Below are 27,055 nucleotides of genomic sequence, written 5' to 3' on the forward strand. Positions count from 1 at the left end.
ACATCTTCAAAGGAAGTTGAAATAATGCCTCTTTTATTTTTTAATCTACAGAAGGGTGAAAGAACGCTCACTTCATAGAAACATGATAAGGATTAGAATGAGAAAAAGTCGGTTTATGATTAGTGTCATTATTTTCAATATTCTTAAGGATATTTCAATTGCTTAAAAATATATATTGCTCTTAAAACTATAACTGACTTGTTAATTCCTCACTAGATTTCACCATAGAAAATATAATTTAGGTCATGACATTCACAAGGAGATAGGTAGGAGACTTGAAATTACTTTGTACCTTTCAGCAAGCGTGCCATCTGTGTGTTCACATTTACATACCTTTTGTCCCACATCCCTGCTTTCAGGCCCAAAACTAAGGGAGGAAAACCTATTTTTGCCGCTCATTAATTCAATGACATGTAAAATGATTTGACGATTTTTGGTTAAGAGATCCAAATGGACACTCCCCCCTCAGATGTGTTGACTTTCACCTTCCAGCCGGATTTTCAACATTTCAATCAATGCAAAATATTCTGTGGTGTATTTCAAGTTTGCAAATAGATTCAGAATTCGTTCCTGTAAAATGTGTTATTGAAATAGATTTGAAAGCCCCTAATGCCATTAATACGATCTCAGTGACTATGAATCAAAGCTAGGCTCCTTTAATAAAAATAGAAGTCCTATGGACAATTACTCTAGCAATGAGCCCGGCAAGAAAGACACTTAATTATGTTAACAAAGGATATTCCTTTTCCCTTGTTCCCTATTTTTTTTAAATCAATTTTACCATTGTTTACAAATCATTTGTTTCCTCCAGCTACTGTGGAGGGTTGTGGGTCAGCATGGTGGGGCCACGCAGCTAGTCTCCTGCTCTGTTTTCTCCTTCGTAGTAGCCTAAAAAAAAAACTGTCCTATGTTGAATTTTAATTTTAGCGAAAACTTTTGATGCTTTCCTTGGCTCAAAGATGAAGTCACTAAGCGAGCAAGTCAGAACAGCAGTTTCCCTTAAAGTTCTCTACTGTTCAATGCAATCCGAGAAAGTAAACCGTTGTCTGGGAGGGTCTTGACTCTCAGTCTGAGTCTCCCTGTGTCCTTGACTTGAAACGCCAGAGCCTTTGTCTCCACGCCGCGTCTTCTGTCAGGGCCCCGCAGCAGGTGCGCGTGAGGAACCGGATGCCCCATAGCGGGGGCTGTCTCATTGGGACGGATAGTATCCTATCAATATATTTACAAAGTCCTGTGTATTGAGTGTTTACTTAGGGTTTGTAATCGCGGTCATTTTCAAACATCAGATGAATGGATAAGAGGCCGAGTTCTTGTTTAGAGGAAGTGCAGCAAATTTGGTGCTGGGATGCCACCCGACCGACCCCCGACCACTGCAGAGGGAGAAAAGGCTTCCAGGGCGGGGCTTACAACAGAGGGGGGGTTGGCGTGCTGCTCCTGAGCTCGGTTTTGCCTAGTTACCAACCATCCTTGTGTCGGTGAAATCAAGTAGAAACAGTCATGCAGGCACCAGCGAGAACAGTCACGTACCCCGCTAGCATCCGCTGCTCCGAGTGGCTGGATCTGCAGGTGGAGAACAGCAAAATGTTAGGCGGCCGTCTGCACCTGCAGCGAGGTTTCAGTCCTCACTGGGAGCCCAGAGAGAGCCAGGAGCTGATAAGTGACAAAGTTAAGATCGCCTCTAAAATAAAATAATCTCTGGGCCTCATATTGGAACTGCTGACATTGATAAAGTCAAGGGGAAGAAAAAAACTACAGACACATTTCCTTTCTAACAGAATTTCTGCCAAAGAAATGAGTGTGTATTTCAGTATTTCTACATATTTCCAGGCCCTGGCCGGTTGGCTCAGTGCTAGAGCGTCGGCCTGGTGTGTGGGAGTCCCGGGTTCGATTCCCGGCCAGGGCACACAGGAGAGGCGCCCATCTGCTTCTCCACCCCTCCCCCCTCTCCTTCCTCTCTGTCTCTCTCTTCCCCTCCGGCAGCCAAGGCTCCATTGGAGCAAAGATGGCCCGGGCGCTGGGGATGGCTCCTTGGCCTCTGCCCCAGGTGCTAGAGTGGCTCTGGTCGCAACAGAGCGACCCCCCCCCCCGGAGGGGCAGAGCATCGCCCCCTGGTGGGCGTGCTGGGTGGATCCCAGTCGGGCACATGTGGGAGTCTGTCTGACTGTCTCTCCCCGTTTCTAGCTTCAGAAAATACATTTTTCCAGAGATAATATTTTGACAGAAATTGTGTACCGTGGTCAGCCTTGAGGAAATGTTCCTTAGTATCCCCCCTCTCTTGGGGGGTAACTACATTATCGTGTTAAAGACTAAAGGGAGCCCTCCAACATACACATCTCCCTTGCTTTTTTTAAAGCAGAATTTCCTAAACTAATTACCCATGGAACACTATTTTCCAGGAACACCTATTAGCATTCTCTGAAATGCATCCTTTCGGGGCTGATGTTGCCACAGGGAAATTAAGGACCGGCACGAGGTGATGCAAAAGAACTCCCCCAGCTCGGAATTTCAGGACCTCTGCTCTCCGGGAAGCGGTTTCCCTCGCTTTCTCTCTGCGCCCACCACTTTCAGGGTGAATCACACTCAGCCTCTGTCTTCCGCTTTAATGCAGAGCCATTCTCTTTTCCTAGCTCCCCTGTCGACCTTTGGGGAGCCCCTCCTGTGACTGCACCATTATCAGAAATAACTTTCATTGGTCCGAAGACCACAAACGTCACCCGTCAGTGTTCTCTCAGCATCAGTTCTTTGATAATTCCCTCAAAGTCTCTATTCTTCCATCATCTGGATGTCCTCCTTTTCTGCTAGAGCCTTCTAGATTTGAGTAGTACAATAAAAAAAGACAGAGTTGAAGGTATAATGAATTTAGAGTGGGACGAGTCAAGGAAGCGATCTGCCTGCTGAATCACCTTCTGGAGTCCTAACTGCTGCAGACAGTTCTCACCGCTGGCCTGCACCCCTCGTGGAGGTCTGGTTTGAATGAGCATCATTCATCCTCCCCAGCAGGGCCAACCACTAAGAGGGCACACAAGCCACCAGCAACAATGGAGCTCCTAAACCTCAATTTAGAGAGACAGAGGGCGATGTGAGGTGGGCTCTATTGCATGATAAGAAAACATGGACACCTGTTATGACTCACTCAACATTCCCAAGATTTCTAAGCTTTACTGATAATCTGGGCCCATCAATATAATCAAAACGTGTGTGTGTGTGTGTGTGTGACTTTTAGGAGCTATGACAGCAAAATCTCCTCATTGTGCTGTCATAGACACACAGATCTCTAGTGTCTCTGTCCCTTTGCTGAGGCAACAAGGGACAGCTACCAAGTGGAGGGGCCTTCCTCAGCTGTGGCCCCTGAGAAAGCCGCTCTTCCAGTGGTGCCATTCAGCAGGTTCGCACCGGTTCGACAGAACCGATACCTGATTTTTTGTTGAGTTCGGTGAACCAGTTGTTAGAATGGCACTTGTTCTCTCTAAGGTGGGCGCTGGGCAGCTGCCCGATGTGGAAATCACAAATTTACATTCCTTACTCTTTTTTTAACCTTCATCTGCGCAACAGCATGTTCTAAGTGCCCATAGTCATGTTCATTCTGTCCATAGGTGGAAAAACTTTGACAGAACTACGCTTGTAATATTTATTTATTCATTTCATAAAACTCACTATACCTTTAATGAAATACTACATTTTAATTCCCTCACGTTTGTTGCTTGCATAACAAACATACAACATAAAGCAGGGGTGGTCAACCTTTTTATACCTACCGCCCACTTTTGTATCTCTGTTAGCAGTAAAATTTTCTAACTGCCCACTGGTTCCACAGTAATGGTAATTTATAAAGTAGGGAAGTAACTTTATAAAATTTATAAAGAGAGTTAAAGCATATAATAATAATTACTTACCAAGTACTTTATGTCAGATTTTTGCTAAGTTTGGCAGAATAAATCTTTATAAAACAACTTACTATACTTAAATCTATCTTTTTATTTATACTTTGGTTGCTCTGCTACCGCCCACCATGAAAGCTGGAACGCCCACTAGTGGGCGGTAGGGACCAGGTTGACTGCCACTAACATAAAGAGAAAAAGTGCCAACCAACCAGGAGGTGGTGACAAGCTGTCATTAGAAATATCTTAAGTAACAGTTTTATTGTTTTTTGTCAGGTATTATTTAATATTTCTCATTAATATCTTAAACCTCTTATAACATAATCTAGTTTTGTCTACCTCTTTTATTCTTAAATATTAAATGCATGAACTAATCAACTACCTTTCAGTATATTGTTTCTCTATACTTAAAACGGTCACTAGAGCAGAGAACCGGTTGTTAAATTATTTGAATCCCACCACTGCCCTCCAGCCCTGTGCGGGACGGGGAGAAGGGGTGAGAAACACTTGCTGAGTTGTCATGGCTGGAGGCTGCATGCCTACAGCCCAACATGGTGACACGCCGCTCGGTAACCACTGGGTTAGCATGGCCACTGCTCTGCAGTGAGCGGGGACAGGAGACAGGTCACGGACACGCTGACTGCTGGGGAAGAGGGCTGGCTTTTAGGCATAAGAGAAGGCTCTTTGCTTTGCGGGGCCCACTTACAAATGCATTTTAGCTATCCTCCGCAGACCCGTTCCAAAGACGGGAAGCCCCATAGTAAGGACTCCTGAAGGTTCTGTGACAGATGCCTCGCCTGGAGGCCCCGCCTGACCACCAGAGTCTACTCAGGGGTCCCCAAACTTTTTACACAGGGGGCCAGTTCACTGTCCCTCAGACCGTTGGAGGGCCGGACTATAAAAAAAACTATGAACAAATCCCTATGCACACTGCACAAATCTTATTTTAAAGTAAAAAAAACAAAAGGGGAGCAAATACAATATTTAAAATAAAGAACAAGTAAATTTAAATCAACAAACTGACCAGTATTTCAATGGGAACTATGCTCCTCTCACTGACCACCAATGAAAGAGGTGCCCCTTCCGGAAGTGTGGCGGGGGCCAGATAAATGGCCTCAGGGGGCCGCATGTGGCCTGTGGGCCGTAGTTTGGGGACCCCTGGTCTACATGTTGGTGCCCTGAGCGGCTCAAGCGAGGACAACAACACCCCCTTTCTCATAAACAATTCAGACACAGAAAGCCTTATTTCAGTCCTACTACCTCTCTATAGAATGTATAAAATAATATACATAGAATAAATACAAATGAAATCCTAAAGATACCGGCACTCGCTCTGACTTCCCAGGAGGAAAGCTGGCTGATGCCACTTCTAATCCGTGATGATTTTCCTTACTGTCACCATGTTCTCATGCACTCTTCCCCCGAAAAGATGAAAGAGGCCCAAACTATATTTTTATGTGAGCTGTAACTAATGATAGGAAAAATAAATTATGACTTTCATTAAAGTTTCCACTAGTTAAATGCTTTATGCAAATGCATTCTATACAAAAAAAATGTAAAAAATAATTTTTTTTTTATACATAATACAGAGCACCTTAGCTTAGGATAGTCATGCTCTTATTACCAGGACTCGGCTCTTCAGGGAAGACAAAAATGCCTTGGCCCCTATTTGAACAAGAGCAAGTAGAATGTAGGTGAATAGGCGTGAGGGGAGGGGAGACGGATAAATAACAATCTTTCAAACTTCCGTTCACGGATATTGTTTTGTGTCATCGCAAATGAACAATGAAATATGAAAGTTCAATTTCCTCTTCATTTCCTTTTAATAAAACGTCTGTTCATTTCATTTCTGAGAGGAGATTGAATCTAAATTACTTTGACTTCCCTTGGCCTAACTTTGGTGAATGCCGGCAGACGTGGAGATGGGGGCCTCTCTGAGTGTCACCCCTAGTAATAAAGAGGGGCACCGCCATCTCCATTAGGCCCGGGCGCTGCCTCCCGGCCATGCGGGCCTCCGGCCGGGGCAGGGAATGCGCCTGCCCATTCTGTTGCAATCCTGGCTCCTTCTCTTCACCAGGCCATTTGCAGAGAGAGGAAATCTACAAAGGGCCCCTTGTGGGTGTTTTCTTTTTTCCTCATCCATTCCCCAGCAGGTGTATTTCCTAGTGGGAGGAGAAAATGAGGTCCTTTTTGATGAGGTGGCATCTGAATTTGCATATGATGTCACAAATATTTTTGATGAACACCCATATAACAGGTTGAATTGTAAACCGCACAATTCATAGATTAAATTCCTCACCCCCAGGGCCTCAGAACATGACCTTATGTGGAAATAGGATCGCTGCAAATGTAATTTAATTAAGCAAAGATGACTTCCTATTGGAGCGGGGTGGGCCTCTCATCCAATATGATGGGTGTTCTTCTAAGACAAGGAAATTTGGACAGAGAGACATGCTAACTAGAAAAACGTCATGTAAAATTGAAGTTATGCTGCCAAACTAAGGGAATAGCAGAAAGTAGGAGGTAGTCTCTGAACAGATCCTTCCGCAGAGGGAGCTGGGTCCTGCCGACACCTTGACCTTGGGCGTCCAGCCTCTAGCACAGGAAGACAGCGCGTGTCTGCTATTCAGGATCGTGCTAGCTCGTTACAGCAGCCCTAGCAAAGGCCGCCCAGAATACCACACACCAGTCGTCAGCTTTCGATACCTCACTGCCTAAGACAGAACAAAACAGAAAATAACAATTTGGTGTGGCTTTGCAAGAGTGTTCTTGCCACCTGGCCTCTGCATAGTTGTCCAGTCTAAAACTTCTTCCACATCGCTGTCCTTTAAAATATTAATTCGTATTCTCCTAAAAGTGCCTCTGTCTCCCACCTCTGGCCTTTGAAGAAGGAATTTTCCCTAAAAAATGTTGGATAGTTTATGATTTGACCTTCATACAATCCTTACTATAACCAAGCAGTGGTGTATTCGAGGGAGCAGCTAATGATGGGCTAGGTTGTCTAATTGCATTAAAGGTGATAATGAAAACATAATAGGTGTGTTCTATAAAAAAACAAACAAACAAAAACATTGTTGTAAAAGACTTGAAAGTCTCAATAAGATCAAAGAACTTTGGATTAGGGGTAATAGAATAGTGAGATAGAAAGTGTTTAGAGGAGAGGGCTATACTAGAAATCAAACCTGTGCAAATGACACAGTTATTATTAATGTCTCGGGTATGACCACTCGGATGGGTCCCTGAGGTGGGAAATAGTGGGCTAATCAAAAAGTGAATTCAGGGCTCATGAGAGCAAGGTGTTAAATGAACAGTTTCTGTGGATGCTACAATCTTCAAAGAATAATGACTGAACAGTACTGAATAGTATATAGGGATCTAATGGTTAAAATCTTTAATGAATGAAGAGAAGTCACAAGGATGCTAATGAAGGGACACCGAGTAGAATTTTATCTGTTTCCAAGAAACCCAGGTTATGGGGCGGGGGGGCAGTTAATGGTCTGGATCAGCAATAGAAAACAAGGGGTCCCATGCCACTTAGGGCCCGATGGGAATCATGAGGTGGGAGAAGGAGACAGTTTCAAACTCTGAATACCATGTAAAGATAGAACAACTAGATTACAAAGCCAAAGTTGACAGATAGCATTCACAACAAAACTAGATGACAGTGTCACCCCAAACCCTTGGGTAACACCCGTTCGGGGAAGGGACTGGAGGAACTAAGAAGGCTACCTTGACCAAAAGTAGCCAATAGATCTTCGCTGCAGATCCAGCCAGCAACAGGGAGGCACTTTGACTTTTCTAAAGGGAGGGCTCCTGCCTAGAAAGTTTAAAGGGGTAGGACAGACTGTGCCCTGTGAGGACTGGAACCTGACCTCCCGCATTCCCCTTCGGACTGTCAGGCACACTCATTTATTCCCCAGGCCGCTCCATGCTATCTACACCCACCCTCTCCCACACTGTTAGCTCAACCCTGCAGAAGACTACCCAGAACTTTGCAACCCAACCTTCTTGCTATCTGCCTTTCTGTCCCTTCCTAGAGCTATTTAACTTGGACATTTTCTGTGATTAGATTGATTTAAAAGAGAAAGATTAGGGCACCAGGGAATGGAGTTCAAGCCACGCTCCCAAGTTGTAATTATACAGTTTGCATGGAAAAAGGAAAACACCAAACCAATGAACACTAAGGAAGGAATAAGTCACTGCGAGAGGCTGCATGTCAGAGAGGAAGCAATTCAGAGCTCATTGCTGGTGTCAACATTATCGATAAGCGTTATCCTTAGGGGCAGGCAGATAGCTGAGCAACAGAGGAATGGCCAGGGCAAAAACAGCTCCCTCCACAAAATCACACATTCTGACTTCTGGGAAGGTTATCACCTAAGATCTTCCCCCTGGATGACAGGGATCTTTTAAAGCTAACCTTGATAATGCTGTTGTCCTTATAATCATATAGACATTTATCCATCATCTATCTATCTATCTATCTATCTATCTATCTATCTATCTATCTATCCATCTCCCTCTCTCTCTCTCTCTCTCTCTCTCTCTCTCTCCCTCTCGCTCTTGCCTGGACTGGCAGAAAGGGCACAGACTATGACAAAATACAGATTGAGATTTACGACCTGACTCAGTCACCTCCTGGCTTTGAACAGCTTACTTACTATCATGAGCTACTGTTTCCTTAAGTTAACATGGCACCAATAACATCTATGATTGCCATAAAAAATCCAATCAGAGAATACAGACAAAGTGCTTTCCTCTGATTTGGCAATCCATAGGTATTTGCTGTTAGAAATCATAAGCTGTTATTATGCATTTGGTACGACTGCATTTTTCAAACCATCTTTTGTTCTCCTTATGTGCTGACTTGCGTGAGAGAGAGAGAGAAAATATTAATATCAAAAATATTCCAGGGAACACAAGCAGGACATCCCCTGCAGCTTTGGCCCTTGACCTGCCATCGCAGGCAGGAGACATTTGCTGTACTAATCAACACTGACAGGTCCCTGGGGCTTGAAAGGGGGCTTCTCCTCCTGAATCCACATGTCCTGTGTGGCTGGCTTCCAATTTGGCCTCCGCGGGTCAAAGGAGGCAGACCGGGTGGGGGACAGGCTTTTCTCAGGGTGATGTAAACACAGGGAAAGACGAGAGACGGGGAATGGCGGAGGACTTCCTAATGAGATCCCATGGTGTTGTGAGCCCTCTGGGCTGAGGAATTAGTGTGCAGCTCATTTGCTAATGAGCATGGCCACAGCTACAGAATAACCTTTAAATGCTTCAAGAATGGGGAGTAATTCTACTCTGTCCCTTCTGTGACTAGGAGGGACAAGAAGATCCATTTCAAAATGAAATTCTGGAAAAAGGCAGTGGTACTTAATACGAAGTCTAAGAAACAGCTCTCTGACATACGTCATTACTGAACACTATAGGCTCTACCTTTTGTATGTGCCAGCGGGTTTTAGAGAGATATCTCTTCCTCAGAAATCCATGATGGGCAGGTGTCCACCTTAGATCTAAATGCCTCCTTCTGAGCCCTGGCCAGTTGGCTCAGCGGTAGAGCATTGGCCCAGCGTGTGGAGGTCCCGGGTTTGATTCCCTACCAAGGCACGCAGGAGAAGTACCCCACCCTTACCCCTCTCCTTTCTCTCTATCTCTCTCTCTTCCCCTCCTTCAGCCAAGACTTTATTGGAGCAAAGTTGGCCTGGTTACTGAGGATGGCTTTGTGGCCTCCACCTTAGGTGCAAGAATGGCTCTGGTTGCAACAAAGCACCACCCCAGATGGGCAGAGCATCGCCCCCCAGTGGCCATGCCAGGTGGATCCGGTCGGGCACATGCAGGAGTCTGTCTCTCTGCCTCCCCACTTCTCACTTCAGAAAAATACTAAATAAATAAATAAATAAATGCCTCCTTCTTTGCCCCGCCCCCTTCAGCCTCATATGGAGAAGCTTCCCCCTGAATTCATGGGAGTTCAGTAAACTCTTCACGATACTCCCTCTACCTTCCTAATTTTTTTTTTTTTAATTCTTTCCTTCTTTTGAATTATGTGCAACCTCTAGACACCAAACATAAGGTGGGGGTGTGCTTTTTCTTTTTTTTACTTTTAATAAGTGCAAGATAAGAAGCAAAAAAGTATAAATAGAACTGTAAATGGCTGTCCAGATATTGACTAATTTATTATTAGAATTGGATGTCCTCAGCATCTTATTTCTAATGAATGTTTATTACACACACATACATAATACACATCCCTACACTTTGACCCTTTCTGCTCATCCTCTTTGGAGAAAAGGAAGGCATTTTTCATGGTTCCCCAAGAGCTTACATGTTTATCAGCAATCCATGCACATTCTATCACACTCCCCTAATGAACTGCCGCTGTTAATTTAGATCTCATAAAAGCACGAGGAAGGGAACCACGTAGAGTCGTGATTCCTCAGCCCTGGTCTGTGATACCGCAGGGGGTCTCCAATTATTTCCAGGAGGAGGTGGAGGGTGTCATGAAATTCTCTGACAAAACAAATTTCAACCCACTTCAATTTGCAAAATTGCAGGCCACACAACCCTTTGATTAAGAAGGACATTGCAGAAAATCAAGTGAGTCACAGCAGGGTATCGTAAACGGAAAAACAAACAAGAAATATTCATAACCAATCACATTTTTCCTTCTGTTGTCCACACAGCAGGTGGCAACTCCTCTTGGGATCCCAGTACTTAATGTAGATGCTAAGGAGCTAAGGAGAAGAAAATAAGGGAATCTAATAGCTGCTGAGAATTTTGCAATGTGCAGAGCATCGTCAGAGAAGTGTTTGCATGTGACATTCCCTATCATGCCTTACAACGTCCTTATGGGATAGACCCAGTACGAAAGGAAACTGGAAACGGAGGGACACTATGTAATTAGCCCAACCTCTGCATCGGCAACAGGAGGAGACTGGACCAGATCCAAGGACATGTAGAAGGCGCTTCCATGAGGGAATGGACCAGTGTGTATAATGATGGAATCTCCTCGCTGACCATCGCCACCTGCTCTCCCCGGCGCATGAGAGAGAGTGGGTCGGCGAGAAGGAAGAGAGGTCAACATGAAGCTGAAGCAGTGAGTCGTGCTGTTAGCAATCCTCCTCGTCATCTTTATCGTCACCAAAGTTTTCCTGATTGACAACTTAGATTCATCAGCTGCCAACTGGGAGGACCAGAGAGGGCTTTTCACCGAATGATGGCTGGTTTGCGAGTGGAGATGATGCCCAAGCTGGACCACACACCTTGCAGTCTCCCTGGGAGATTGCAACCCAGGGGGTGGTTCCCCGGGAAGTGTACCTTGAAGAGACCCCAGAGCTGGGGGCAATCATGCATGCATGCCATGGCCACCAAGAAAGTCGCTAAAGCTGATGGGGGTGATAAAGGGACACAGCTGAAAGCCTTGCTGATACTTGAAGGAGGACAGAAAGTTGTCTTCAAACCGGAGCGGTAAGTCTTCCTCCTGGAAGTTTCATGTGCTAGTTGGTTGATGTGTGTAACTTGGGATTTATATAAGAGCGTTCATCTCCAAAAAAAAAAAAAAAAAAAAAAACTGACAAAGCTAGAGGCTGAGCTTAAATCTAATGTCAAAGCTCATATTTTTCTTATTAATGTGTTTTCATAAATAGAGTCTGAGGCCCTGGCCGGTTGGCTCAGTGGTAGACCGTCGGCCTGGCGTGTAGAAGTCCCGGGTTTGATTCCCGGCCAGGGCACACAGGAGAAGCGCCCATCTGCTTCTCCACCCCTCCCCCTCTCCTTCCTCTCTGTCTCTCTCTTCCTCTCCCGCAGCCGAGGCTCCATTGGAGCAAAGATGGCCCGGGCGCTGGGGATGGCTCCTTGGCCTCTGCCCCAGGCGCTAGAGTGGCTCTGGTCACGGCGAGCGACGCCCCGGAGGGGCAGAGCATCGCCCCCTGGTGGGCAGAGCGTCGCCCCCTGGTGGGCGTGCCAGGTGGATCCCGGTCGGGCGCATGCGGGAGTCTGTCTGACTGTCTCTCCTGGTTTCTAGCTTCAGAAAAATACAAAAAAAAAAAAAAAAATTAGAATCTGAGAACCAACAAAGAGGGTGTGGTCCGACGGGAAAGAAAAACCACTTGAGACCTCAAGAACAGTTCACTAGGTATCAGACGGTGTGAGAGCATGGGGTTTTTAAGGTAAAGAAATAAAATAACGGTGCCATCACAAGGTGGACTACGGGGAAATGACTGGAGGTTTTGTGAACTATCGTGTGTGAGACCCCAAAGGATGCGTGAAGTTGGAAGACGCCGGGAAGGGTGGAAGTAGGATTTTAAGTAAAGGACTAGGTAGGGGAATTCAGCTGGATGTTAGAGGGACCCCCTGGCTCCCGGGGAGATAGGTTTGCCCAGAATGGCCAAGCTGGTTAGAGCAGGGGCAGGAAATCCACTTAGTTGAATGTTGTATGGCCAGACTCAAGAATGGGAAGCCTTGGCAGACAGCTGTTCCTTGCCTTACCTAGTTTTGTTTGTATTGTCTGTTTGTTTTAATGGCTGTTTTAATGACCTATGCTGTATGCAGAAGGCGGCCAGTGAAGAACTACCTCTGCCTTAGTTGGAAGTTAATTGTCAAGGGACCCCTCACAGCATCGTCACCTACCTATGACTGAGCAACCCAGAATGTCCTCATACCTTGACATTAAACTATAACACATACTTCTATGATTGCCAAAGTTCTCATTTATAGCCCCAGTCTCTTGACAGATTTCCAGACCTTTGAACTCAAGTGTCAATTTGGCAGCTTCGCTTGGATGTCTAATCAGGAAATTCTAATGTAAGACGCCTAAATACAACTCTTGTTTGCACGCACAGGCGGATTTAATGGTGGGCGCACCAGGCATGCGCCCTGGGCCCCGACTTCTGAAGGGCCCCGCAGAACCCCAACTTCATACTTTTTTCTAAGGACCCCAAGTTTGGTTTCATATGTGCAATTTTAACAAGAATAGTACATGATATTTCTTATTTATTTAAAAATAAGGCTAACATGTATTTTTATTTTTCCTTTCTCTCTCTTTTTTTTAAGGGCCCAATATTTTCTTCTGTGCCCGGGGCCTCATCCGACCTTCATCCGCCTCCGAAGGCACCCCCTCACTAAACAAAACAAACACAAAATCTAAACCATGATCTCTCCGTTTTTCTTGCAGTGCTACCTCAACCACATAATTTTGGGGTTTTTATTTCTTCCATTCCTGACAACTTCTCCAAACTGTACAATCAGTTCTCCAAATCATAGCCAAAGTATACTTTTAAAAAATGTAGTTTCTTATCCTTAAAGTTTCTAGTGACGTTGCATGACTCTCGAATGCAGTGTAAATCTCGTTTCCTGGGCCAAAAGCCCTTAAATGGTTTTTCTCTCTGCCTTTCTCCAGTGTCATCAATCAAACCATTTCCTTTCCTTCTTCGTGCTCCATCCACACTGGTCTTCTGGGTGTCTCAGCCTTGCCAAGGCCGTTCTTGCCACACCGAGATCTCTGTGCCAGCTCTCCACCCTGCCAGAATGTTCTTCCCACCAGCTTGGCACATGGGTCATTTTTTTTTTTTTTTTTGCCATTCAAGTATTAATTCAGATGCCACCTCTTCAGAGAAGCATTTCTGGCCCCTTTTAAAGGGAATACCCAGCTGTGGTCTGTCAAATCATTCCCTACAGTTTGCTGCATTGTACTCACTATCATCTAAGATGTTTCATAGCTATTTCTCAGGTTCCGTTTGTGTTTCTCTCCTCTCTGACCCTCACTAGCATGACAGCCTAAAGGCCTTGCATCTTCTTCATGCTTTACATACATGGCACTGTTTCTGGCAATAAGGATGGCCCAGTAGATATGCCTTGTGCTAATGACATAGCTAACCAGTGTTTGAGTAGGTAGGTAACATGAAGAAAGTGCCCGTTAGTGGGCAAGTTGAATGATATGCAGGTTTAATTAAGGAGGGGGGTGACTTGACTCTAAGTAGAATTTGGGTGGCTATTCCAAGGAAGTGGGAATGGGAGAGTCAGTACACTGGGGACAACTGGAATGGAACAGAAAAGGAGAAACTGAAGGGAAATAGTATAAGGATATTTGGAAATATTTAGTGACTATTTGCTATGAAAATATGTTAAGATTTCTTCTACCTAGCCTCAGAGCTTGTGTGAAATATGAACACTGTAAGGTGAATAAAGTCCTTTGGCGGGAATATGGAAAGTGGTACCCCTTAGAAATGACGTGGTACAGTCAGGGAAAAAGAGCCAGTAGGGAATTGAGTGACCTCACTTGTTGGGAAGATCATAAAACTTCAGGTGCCGATTTTGGCCAATACAGTATATAGGATTGAAAAATATTCAGCTCCCTCCCATGATGCTATGTAGGGAATGGACTTCTCTGCCCCTGAATTTTAAGCCCAGTTATTCGGCATGTTTAGATCATCTGAGTCAGGACACAAATAGTTTTGGAATGACCTTGAACGGAAGGGCTCTCTTTGACTCTCATACTTCTGTTGTGGGAAGCTTAGCTGCTTCTCTGAAAAAGAATGAATGAGACACGTGAGAAACATTGGATCTAACCCATAGCTGGAAGCCACACCTAGGTGAGACCTGGCGAGGCCAACTGAATCCCAGCCAATGTGAAGTTCGGTGAGCAAAAATAAGAAAGGATTGTTTTCAGACAATAGTTTTGGAGCGGTTTGTTAAGCAGCCCCATGGCAATTTCTGACTGATACAGAATTGTCAGAAAAGTTAATGACTTGAAACTGTTAAACGAATTGAACTTGTTGAACGAGTAAGCATAGAACATTACAAGGAGATAATTAATAATTGAGTCCTGACAGATCTCTTCCTTTAAAATATTTATTGTCTTCATTCACCCCAATAGAACCCCTCTCGCTAATAATATTTTAAGTCACTCACTGATTCCCTTACTTATTTATTCATGCAAAAATACATATTGAGTGATTACAGACATTTATGTGTCAAGATTACAGCAGAAAACAAGATCAAGTGCTCATTGCAATCTTGATATCCAGTTTCTAATGTCCTTTTCTGCAAAACCTTCCAAGATGTGTTACTACATCTTCAACTGTCTGCTGCGCTCCACACGTACAGTTCAGAATCTTGGCACGAGCTCTTGGATGTCCCAAAAGTAACTTGGCTTCATTAGTTGATGAACGCTCTCACCTTTTAACCAGGAATCTGCTCCTCTTCATGTCTTTCCCACGGGTAAATCTGTCATCAGTTAGTCAAGCCAGGAAAGCTGAAATGCTAACCTCTTCCTCCTCCTCCTATTCCACTCCCAGTCAGCCTTCTCCCATGATTGGGTGTGTCTCCTACGTGTCTCTCTGGGCGGTTCTCCCTTCTCTGTCACCACTCTAAGGATAAGTGTCTTATTCTCTTAGAACAGGCATTTATTTTTTGTGTGTGAGAAATAAATGATGGAAAAAATATGTAGGGAAACTATACAGTTTCATTATCATATATATATATAATATTTTGTTAGCTTTCTCTGATTAGGAAATTTACATTCATCGGCTACACATCAGCAGAAATGCCATCTCTATGTTGAGGATGAATATAGTAAGGCATAGGAGGTGGTAAGTCGACAGGCCTAAGGAAAAACAGAAATACTTCTCCTAGCAATTTATCCCAGGAGCCATAGAAGGGGAGGCAGGGAGACACTCAGACAGACTATTTGCACGTAGAACCAGTTTTCATTTCAGATCGTTAATGAATAACCCACAAATGAGAGCATTCCATTTCTTTTTTCTTAATTCCCACCAAATATTTTACAAAGACTCTCCTGACAGACTAGTTTATTTAAAAAAGGAAACAGCAGACCGTCAGAACCTCATTTTGCCTTATTAAAATAAATGAATTTTGGCTTTGTTTGTGCTTAATCTTGGCTGGAAATTTACATTACCCAATCAGGAGTTAACAAGCCCCACAGGGGAAATCAAGTGTCGAATAAAAATTCCACAGGAAATCTACCAATAAATCAGAGCAGGCCAGGCTGTCTATGTGGAGATTGCTAGACCTTCTCGAGTCTATTAAAAACATTTAAATCCTGCTTTAGACGAAACACAAAGGAGGGTCGGGAGCTCTGTCATTCCTGAGAGGCCCTTCAATATCTCCATACTAATATTTAATCATTGCAAATGTCTATATATCCAAAATTAAGTCATTTAGGCTTGGTATATATAACACAATAATTTTATATAAACCCGTATCCTGACATAAAGTAGTTTACATAAGAGGGAAATAAAATCCTCTGGCTCTGAGTACAGAACATTCCTCTTCTATCCAGCCTTTATCAAAGGAGAGCTGTGATGATGGTTTAATGCGGCATTTGGAAAGCAGTTCTAAATGGAACCTTTCCCAACCCTTTACCAAAACACCTATGAAGACACTAACAGAGATGAGAAATCACATCTTTGAAAATTAGACATCGTTTACCACCACCACATCAGAGGAATTCCTAGGCACCCCAAGTCTGAGGGCAAACAACGGAAAAGCACTGATCTTAGAGTAAAAAAAAAAGTCAAAACTATTTCTAATAGTTTCTCCCATTTTTGCTCTCTATTTCACAAGTTCATAGTCTTTAATATGCTGAATATTGAATAAGCTGTTTCCCACCTCACCCCTAACATTAAATGCCAACTAGTCATCATCTGATTATGTGCCGGGGGTGGAGGAAGGGTTTTCCAAATACTGCTACTTTTAATATCCCTCCTCCATAGAAATTTTCCTTTTTTTTTAAAAAAAGTGTGAAACTTCAAAAAGACCGTTGGGCAGGAAGCAAAAGAAAATGGCGGATAATTGCACTGCTGGAGATAGAAACAAGTCATAGTGAACGTTGTGTCAAGGTCTTGATGACCAAGAGCCTTGCAGTGGTTCAGTCAGCTATCCATTTGCATCCTCTCCAGTCATTCACAGCGGCAGAGACTAGGGGCTGGAGCTAGTTAACAGTCGTTTCTTGCACAGCAAAGCTGAACCCCACAACAGGAAGAGTCCCATGGACTCTGAAAGAGGGGTTAACCATCACTTAAACTAGGATGCCAAAGTAAAGCTACACACCCTGTTTATTGTTCAGTACCAAAAACAAAGGCCAAACAAGCAAACAAAAACCACTCTGGGCCATCTGCACAGATGTGCAGAACGAAGAGCCCTGTGGCTCTCTGAGCAGCTCCATGGGGAAGGGGGGGGGGGCAAGAACAAGCGCCTTAGGGAAGGCGTCAGGGAGGGCGCCAAGAGGCAAGTGGCCGGTCCATTTTCTAAGGAAGACTGATATGGTGTGAAAGCACCAGCTGTGTTCAGTATAAGTAATATTGGAACAACACTCATCACGAGAACTCAAGGAATTAAATCTCATCTGATGGTCTCAAGGGTCGTGTTTTCGAAGTGCACCTAGCTGATCTGCAGAATAATGAACTAGCATTTAGAAAATTCAAGCTAATTACTGAGGATGTTCAGGGCAAAAAATGCCTGATTAATTTCCATGGCATAGGTCTTACCCATCACAAAATGTGCTCCAAGATTAAACAATGGCAGACCATGATCGAAGCTCATGTTGATGTCAAGACTACCTATAGTTATTTGCTTCATCTATTCTGTGTTGGTTTCACTACAAAACACAACAATCAGATTCAGAAGGCCTCTTATGCTCAGCATCAACATGTCTGCCAAATCTGGAAGATGATGATAGAAATCATGGCCCGAGAGATGCAAGTGACTTGAAAGAAGCAGTCAATAAATTGATCCCAGAGAACACTGGAAAAGACATAGAAAAGGCTTGGCAATCTATTTATCGCCTCCATGATGTCTTCGTTAGAAAAGTCCAAATGCTGAAGAAGCCCAAGTTTGAATTGAGAAAACTCATGGAGCTTCATGGTGAAGGCAGCAGTTCTGGGAGAGCTACGGGGGATGAGACAAGTGCTAAAGTTGAACAAGCTGATGGATATGAGAGACCCTCCCACCCCGGTCCAAGAATCCGTTTAAGATCCAGATGTATAATGGTGACAGATTTTAAAATCCTATTTTTTTGGCCCTGGCCGGTTAGCTCAGCGGTGGAGCGCCGGCCTGGTGTGCGGGGGAGCCGGGTTCGATTCCCGGCCAGGGCACATAGGAGAAGCGCCCATTTGCTTCTCTACCCCCCCTCCTTCCTCTCTGTCTCTCTCTTCCCCTCCCGCAGCCGAGGCTCCATTGGAGCAGGGATGGCCAGGGCGCTGGGGATGGCTCCTTGGCCTCTGCCCCAGGTGCTGGAGTGGCTCTGGTCGCGGCAGAGCGATGCGCCGGAGGGGCAGAGCATCGCCCCCTGGTGGGCAGAGCATCGCCCCTGGTGGGCGTGCCGGGTGGATCCCGGTCGGGCGCATGCGGGAGTCTGTCTGACTGTCTCTCCCCGTTTCCAGCTTCAGAAAAAAAAAAAAAATCCTATTTTTTGTTTGTTTGTTCATTTGTTTTTACTGATTGATATTAGCAAGAGAGGAAGAGGAGAGAGACAAGAACATAGATATGCTCCTGTGTGTGTCCTGAGCGGGGATTGAAGTGGCCGCCTCTGTGCTTCGGAATGGTGCTCTAACCAACTGAGCTATCCAGCCAGGTCTAAAACTTCTATTTGTAATTAAAAATAAAAATAAAAAAATAAAATAGAAATTTATCTTAAAGAGGCAATAAGAATATGGACAGGACTTAATCTTCATAAAATAATGGACTGAAAAAAATATTATGTATACTTCTACAGTGAGACGCACAACGGACAGGAATAGACTTCGCTTCACGTGTGTGTGTGTGTGTGTGTGTGTGTGTGTGTGTGTCTTTTTAATTGAGTTTATTGGGGTGATACTAGGTATCCCCTTGGCCATTTTTACAACTGACCTGGAGCAGATTAAATTATTCTGTGTTTTCTGTCAAGGAATGGAAAATGAGGTTATCTTTATTCTCCACACTAAGTGCTCTGTGCTGAGAATTGGAGGGTTGGAGCGAATGCGACCTCTCTTCCCTTCCTCAGATTCTTCCCGCACAGTGGTGTAATTCCCAGGTTTCCGGTGTCATTCCATTGAAAATGATACTTGAACTTTATTTCCAAAGTTCTGAAGTTTGGAAACTAAACTACAGTAGCTTGACTTGGCTGTTACCTATGCTAAGTGCCCGTTTCAGGCTGGTCCATTAACGTCCCTCAGTCTCTATTTCTACTGCTTTGGAAGAAACTTAGTCTGTGCTTAAACCGTAGTCTGTGGAGTTGATGAGCTATTAGGCTCATATTGGGGAGAGAGGTCGTTAGACAGGTCTCCAGACCTGGTCCTTGCTTCAGCCAGTTCAGCATCTGTCTGCTTAACATGGTGGTCTTCTGCATGGGAATGCATCCCGTTTTAGTCATTGTTCTCTAGAGAAATAGAAACAATAGGAAACTTACTAGACAGAGTTATTAGCTTGACCTGTGGTGACGCAGTGGAGAAAGCGTCGACCTGGAACTCAGAGGTCACCAGTTTGAAACCCCGGGCTAGCTCGATCAAGGCATATGCAGTAAGCAACAACTATGAGTTAATGCTTCCTGCTCCTCCCCGCCCTCCCCTCTTTCTAAAAATTAGTGAATAAAATCTAAAAAAAATAAATAAAACAGAGTTATTATAAAGACCCAAATCACACAATTTTAGAGGCTAGAAAGTCCCACCATCTGTCTATAAATGAGGCCCAGGAAAGCCAGTGGTGGGATTCAGTCCCAAGTCCAAAAGCCTGAGAACCCAGAACCCTGAGGGCAGAAAAGATGAGATGGATGTTCCAACTCAAGGAAGAGCGTATTCCTTCTCTCCTCCCACTTTTTATTCTATTCAGGCCTTCAAGGGACTGGCTAATGACCCCCTACTTTGGGGCAGGAAGATTGGTTTACTATGTCCATCAAGTCAAATGCTAATTTTATCCAGGACAAAAATGACCATGTCAGTGAATTCTTTTAATTGTAAAATATATTGAGTCAACTCTTAGATTTTGTTTACTTTTGATGAACTTTTCATATTCACAGTATAAAGAATGGGAATAGTTTGCTCTAACATGTCTAACCTGTCAGTGTCAAAGATATACTCTAGGCCAAATTTATACAATTAGAGCATTGGAGATAAAAAAAAAATTCTGTTCCTTTTCCTTAATATCAAATATTCTCAAGTGTGCTAAAAAAGGATACTGATAATGAGATGTTTAAAAATTTGTTTCTGATAAATGGGATGCTAGCTCTGCACAAAACTTTCCCTACCTTAAACTTGACAGAATAAAATGTGGAAAATCCACTCTTATTTTTCTTTCAGAAATATTGAAATAGCACGATTAATGGGAAAAATCCAACTGTTGAAGAATTTTGTCATCAAGTGTTTTGTTAAAACCAGTGGAATTCAAGGACTTTAGGATTTTCTGTTTTTATCATAAATTTTACTTAAATGCCTGGATATAGCTGATTAGAAAGTGTAGAGTGTAATTTAAAAGAAATACAGCCACAGCAAGGGTCTATAGAAAGATCTCCTTGAGAGATGTATTAGCTAACGCTCTGGCTAGATCACTCATAAATTTTTGGAGGGAAATTGATTTTGTTTTCTCTTTACTGCAGCAGTAAGTAATTGTATATCTTAGAAACAATTCCTATGCAAAGTTTTCAGTATATAGCTAAAAAGAATAGAATTTGTCTCTTACAGAGGTGTGATAGCACACAACTGTAACTCTATACCTTAATTAAAATAAAAAGCCCTTCTAAACCATTTTGGATGATATATACATTAAAATGAATTTTAATTTGAAAGGTATAATATAACTAAAATAGAAGGCAAAATAATAAATAGTACTATGTGATTAAATTGCATCCATCCCTTCATCCATCTGCCTGTTCGACCGTCCATCCATCCATACGTCTGTCCATCTGTCCGTTCATCTATCCATCCATACATACATACAACATATATTGCTATCACATCTACTCTGTCGAATCCGTGCTGATGGCTGAAGACACATTTTATGAAGAAGCTCATAAAATCCTAAGAGAGTGAACATCGACACCCACATGATAAAGAAGTGATGTCTAGCCTGACCAGGCACTGGCATAGGGGATAGAGTGTTGGACTGGGATATGGAGGACCCAGGTTTGAAACCCCAAGGTTGCCACATCTGGTTTGAGCTCAAGGTTACTGGCTTGAGCAAGGAGTCACTCGGTCTGCTGTAGCCCCCTGGTCAAGGCACATATGAGAAAGCAATCAATGAACAACTAAGGTTCCGCAACAAAGGATTGATGCTTCTCATCTCTCTCCCTTCTCTCTGTCTGTCTGTCCCTATCAGTCCCTCTCTCTGACTCTCTCTCTGTCTCTGTCACACACACACACAAAAAAGAAGAAGTGATGTCTAGTAATATATCTACGTGTGCTGAAGCATGGATGTCCAAGCTGGCAAGCATACTGTGTGAAGTTGCTAAAGTGAGAAGCAAAATAATCCTGACTGGAAGGAAGTGGGGCTATGGCTTAAGACAGAGCTACATGATCAAAACCCTTTGGCCACTTGCCAGTTGGTCAAAATTTCTAGCATCTCACAGCGTTAGAATGTCTGGAGTGAAAATAGGAAAAAAAGTGTCACTCACAAATTTTGTAAGAATAAAACAGACAGAAATAACTATGAATATTGTCAGAAAACAGCAAACAGAAAATACCTGACAGACATTTCTGTTCTCCCTTCCTCTTCTTTATAATTGTACCAGTTGAAGAGGAGGCACCGGTGGGGGTAAGTGTATCAAGTTGTAGATGAAGGAATATGGCGGAATCAGGGGCCAGTGGTGTTTCCCGCCAGGAGTCTGCTTTCTGTGCATCCGTAGTCAGTGCAGCTGGTGGGCTGCAGGTCAGAGGAAAAGGCCATTATCTCTGAATCTGGAGGAGTCTTGCATGCCAGGCCGACTTGTTAGATTACGTTCATGAACCTACTTTAAATATATGAATAAAATGATATAAATACCACGTAAAAAAATTCAGAATGACTTGTCCATGCCAAATAGTTTCTAAATACCAATATTAAAAATTAAAATAGTCCCTTGTATCTGAACATATGTTAAAAGTAATTCCAACTTGATTAAATTATTAAATGTGAAATTCAGGAAGATATATTTTAAGTAAGAAGCAAATAGAGTTAACTAATAAATCATGGAAACGCAGGGCTTGCCTACTTCCTGAGCAGTAAAGTAACATCAGAAAGAACAGAGAGATTTGACTCTAGGAAATTGAAAATTTTTTCAAATAATGAAAAAAATAAAAATTAACTCAAGGCCCTGGCCGGTTGGCTCAGTGGTAGAGCATCGGCCTGGCGTGCAAGGGGTCCCAGGTTTGATTCCCAGCCAGGGCACACAGGAGAAGCGCCCATCTGCTTCTCCACCCCTCCCCCTCTCCTTCCTCTCTGTCTCTCTCTTCCCCTCCCACAGCGAGGCTCCATTGGAGCAAAGATGGCCCGGGTGCTGGGGATGGCTCCTTGGCCTCTGCCCCAGGCGCTAGAGTGGCTCTGGTCACGACAGAGCGACGCCCCGGAGGGGCAGAGCATCGCCCCCTGGTGGGCAGAGCGTCGCCCCCTGGTGGGCCTGCTGGGTGGATCCAGGTCGGGCGCATGCGGGAGTCTGTCTGACTGTCTCTCCCCGTTTCCAGCTTCGGAAAAATACAAAAAAAAAAAAAAAAAATTAACTCAAAAAACAGTCCGAATCAAAAAATTACAGATCTGCATGCATTCGTGCATCACGAAGGAACTGTTTTGTTTACCTTCCCAGACTGTGTGTATATTCTGTCACCATTGTGTCCTTCCTCAAATATGTATTCAATATAAAAAGGAAGATCGTTAATGTCATTCCCACTAGTCCAACATCATGGGGAGCCTTCAGAACAAATGTTAGTTTTTTAGACTGACTGATGCAGATGTTTTCATCAAGAAAAAGATCACCTAAATAAATCATCAATTTATCTGATCATATTTGATAAGGTAGAGTGAGATGCTATATATTTATCAAACTCTATTGCCATAATAGCAGGGTTCTAATTAAAGACAAGTTTCCTGCTTACTTTATTTCCTGCTTAATTTTGAAGCCTATCATTGGCACTTACCCTAAAAATACAAGAGCTCTGTTGGAATTAATAATCCAGCATCAACTACTGTTTATTGAGCCCTGAGTATGTATCTAATACGGTCCTGTTTTGACTTGTATTTTATCGTTTCATCCTTACAGCAGCCTGGAACACAGGTGTTTTGATTGAAATAAAAATGAAGAATCTAAATGTTGGAGAGATGAAGTTAAATAAGTCACCATAAAATAATGTAGCTAAGAAGAGTTAATTTCTGGGTTCTCATCCAAATTCTAAACTCTAACGTCCACTCACATCTCATGTGATTGCTTTGGGAAGGTTTAATTTATGACCAAGATTATAAAACAACCTAAGAGAGGAGGTGAAGCTAAATAACCCTTTTTTTCCCCCCCAAGAGAACAGTGGCCGTGAGTGAGCTGACCCGTTGTTAGGCTGGGCCTTGACTTTCTGACTCAAAACAGGGAACTCCATCTCTATGAAAGTCTGTCTCCTTTGCATGATGTGAATAGTCAGCATGGGCAGAGGTTGAGAGTCTTTGTCTTTGTTGCAACTGAGAATGATGGGGAGGGCCTTATGGAAAGGCTGGCGTCTAGCCAGAGCTCAGTGTTTCCGAGTTAAATGCTTTGGAAGGAGGCATAGGCATCGGCACTTTCTTCCCTAAGGCTCTGTAGTGATTCTAATGTGCAGAATGAGAACCACTGCTCTCGATGCTTGAGTATTTCAACAGTGAGAATTTGGGTTTGGGAGCTATATTTCATGTTAAAAAAATACAAAAAAACATAACAAAAAAAAACCCTAATTTTTTTGGATTTTTGTTTGTTGGTTGGCTGGTTGAAATTATATGCAGTCACTGTGGCTAGTTAGCTCATGCTGGTAAGTCACTCTGATTGACAGGTATGGAGAATAGTTGAGGCTTTCCAGACAATAGCCATGACCAAGGACCCAGACCTTGGAGGAACATCTAGAATGTTCCAGCCCTAGAAGCTCACAACTGAATGAACCATATGAGTAGCCTCAGTCAACACCACATGGAGAAGAACTATTCAGCCAAACTCAGCGTCATAAGAATAAATGGATTCTTGTTGCTTCAAGCTGCTCCATTCAAGGGTTTCCTGTTATGTAACAACTGATAAACGAAACACACTGTATCTCCCAAAGCAGGGAAGAATGCAGGGCAGGCCTTGCATTTGTAACTTTCCATTGTGTTTCAGCTAGACTGCACAAGGACAGTGAAAAACCGTATGGCCTCGGGGTTAAAAATTGCAGTCACAAGAGCAAATTCCTCTTTCCTAAACCCACACGCACCGCATTTGGTATATGCATACTCCTCTGTCTTCCTTAAACAACCTTCTGTCTTAACTATAACTCCCAGGAAATGCACATTCACCGACATGGATCACTCCGGTTTCTGGGGGCCCTCTCCTTGTTTCCGGCTCCTCTTGTCTCTCTCCAGTCAGCCCCCCATCCCTCCTAGCAGATATTTCTGTTACTTTTCTGTGAGCCATTTGCCAGTAAACACCGGAGGTTGAGAATTGTGTGGCCTGTTGCAGACTTAGAAAAATCAAATGCCATTTTGTTGTAACCCTTGATGATGCTGTTAAGTTCTGAATTACTGAACTGTTTTAGGAAATATATTCAGACTGACAGTGGTGTTGGAAAAGTAATGTGTTTTAGTAGCTGTTTTAGATGAGGAATGTCCAAATTATAAATATACAAAAACAGTTTCTAGAAAAATTCTCTCTGAACTTTGAGAAAAATCTTTATCGTATGAAGCCGGCCACTAGAATGAGTACAATCAACATTTGCAAAAAAATTTCATTTCTGTAGATTTGTTCTTTCTGTTCCATTCTAACCCAACTGATGAAATCCACAAATCTCCCCTCTAAGGTAGTGGCTTGTGACTCCTTTATAGTCTTTTCTTTTGTCCTTTGACATATGGCCCCAGGGGGTTGTGGAATTATAGGCACTGAGAGCTGGAAGGAACCATCAAGGCTAACCACATCACACCAACGCTGTGGCAGAAATGATGTCATGGGAACCCCTGCTCCACTATAGAAAAATTTCCAATCAAATGTGAAATCAACTAAACCCAGTCTCCCTGTTCCTCTTCTACCCCTAACTGGGCCCAGATGCCTATGTAAATAATCCCAATTAGAAATGCATTCATCACATAAAAACTCAACAAATGAATGCCTACAGGAAATAACACTCCAATAAATCTTGCAAAATGTCTGCTGTTCACCATCTTGGAAGTTATGAGCATATGGAGATGAGCATAATGTTTGCAATTAAAAGGCTTACTTGATTTCAGGTACAGTAAAAACATGTCTGAACCTTTTAAACATATTCTGAAACTATGAATAAGGTTCTATAAAAATCGGAGTATGCTTCATTATATAGAGATCTATCATTTGTTTCTTAAAAATTGTATCTTCCAGGGACTTGCTTCCTCTGTCAGTGTGCTTTGTATGCATACATTACAGAGATGAAATCTGAAATTCTTTCATGTATTGCAAGGAGAACTAGGTAATAATATTTTGTTGATGATCATGAAAATGACTTTGCAGTAGCTATTATGAACAGTTAAACTTGGAATATTAATGCCTCCCACTCATGATTATTTTAATGGGGAAATCCATAAATTCTCCATCAAGATATAATTCCCTTTCTAGTACTTATTCATATGGGTGTGTTTCTGCAAAATATTTTTAGAAATTAAATCATTTTCTTCTCCACTGCTTCCAAATAGAGATTACTCTCTCTTAAAAAGCAAGACAGAGGCAGAAAATTTAACCTCTCGGGGTCTCAATTTGCACGCTTGAGTTTCTTCTACAGGGGAGATGGGCAAAATTTTTCTTTCAAGAGACAGACAGTAAATATTGTAGGTTGTCTGGGCCATATAGTCCCCGATGCAAGTACTCAGATCTGCTTTGTAGAATTAAAGCAGGCGCAGATGATATGTGGATGGAAGGGTGAGGTAGGACCCAGTGACATGGGCAGCAGGCTGAACTTGCCCCGGGGGCCTCAGTTTACTGATTGACTCCACTTCCGGAATATTCTATTCACCTGCTTCTGAAAGATCTCTTTGGACCTTCTAGTGACTGGGATCTCACTCTATCCTACAAAGCATTTTCTTTCTTTTATTTGAGGATGCATCTGATCTTTACAAAGTAATCTTAATTTACTGAAATATATATTCACACTTTCACAGGATGCTTCTCCAAATACCTCAATTTTACCCTCATGGCCTCTTGTTCCTTTTTCTTCTCTGGGCTCCAGGTCCTCCATTTTTCCACGAAAGGATATTTTTGGTTTCCACTCTCATTCTTGCCACTTCCGGCTGAACACCATTTGTCCATCAAGGTTCGTTGAGCGTGGTTACAGGGTGAGAACCAGCGCTCCAGGTGTGAGACGGCCGCTGTCGCTGTGTGGAAACTTTATCTTCCTCGCTTCAGACATGATGTTCCTCTCAGCAACGTTCACAAAAGCTATTGTTTGACCAGCCATGAGCCAACCAACAGTTATGCTTAGTAGGAAGTAATTAAAAAGGAGAGATTTGGTAGGGAAGAAGAGAAGGGCCATGTAGATCAAATAGCATGACCGACAGAAATGCAGTCTGTAGCGCAGTCTCGGGAAAGGAGATTGAATGAAACTCTCGTGCATTGAGGCCAAAGGGGCAACTCCTGATGTCTCGTGTGGGGACAGGAGCTGAGACGCAGGAGGGCTGATGTCCCCATGTCCCCTTGTCTGGCAGGCCGGCATGATGTCTTCACAGGCAAACTCCAGCCCTAGCCTGGGCACTAGCTTTTGTGTTGACCAGGAAAAGGGTGGAGAAACAGCTTGGGGTGACACGGGGTTTTTCCTCCAGCTCTACCTGGCTGAGAAGATTAAATCACAGTTGCTTGAAGAGTGATAATTTTTTGTGAGCTCTAGCATTGGGATTATATTCATTTATCTCTGGAGCTAGGACTAGTCCATGAGGTTGGATTTAACAAATACCTAGAATCTTTTATTTTTTCTTCCGCAAATGCATGCTTCCCCCATCCCAACTTTGGCTCTTGGGCGCTCTTTGGGCACTCACTCTCAAATCAGATGCCCAGCCAGTGGCCT

The 27,055-nt window shown here is 43.3% G+C and overlaps 1 pseudogene; it reads left to right on the forward strand.

Moving 5' to 3' along the window:
• The first annotated feature begins 1,497 nt into the window (after positions 1–1,497).
• Positions 1,498–26,289, forward strand: LOC136381438 (small ribosomal subunit protein eS1-like; annotated as a pseudogene).
• Positions 26,290–27,055: the final 766 nt, after the last annotated feature.

This window comes from Saccopteryx leptura, chromosome 9 (assembly GCF_036850995.1).
Source record: "Saccopteryx leptura isolate mSacLep1 chromosome 9, mSacLep1_pri_phased_curated, whole genome shotgun sequence".
Lineage (NCBI taxonomy): Eukaryota > Metazoa > Chordata > Mammalia > Chiroptera > Emballonuridae > Saccopteryx > Saccopteryx leptura.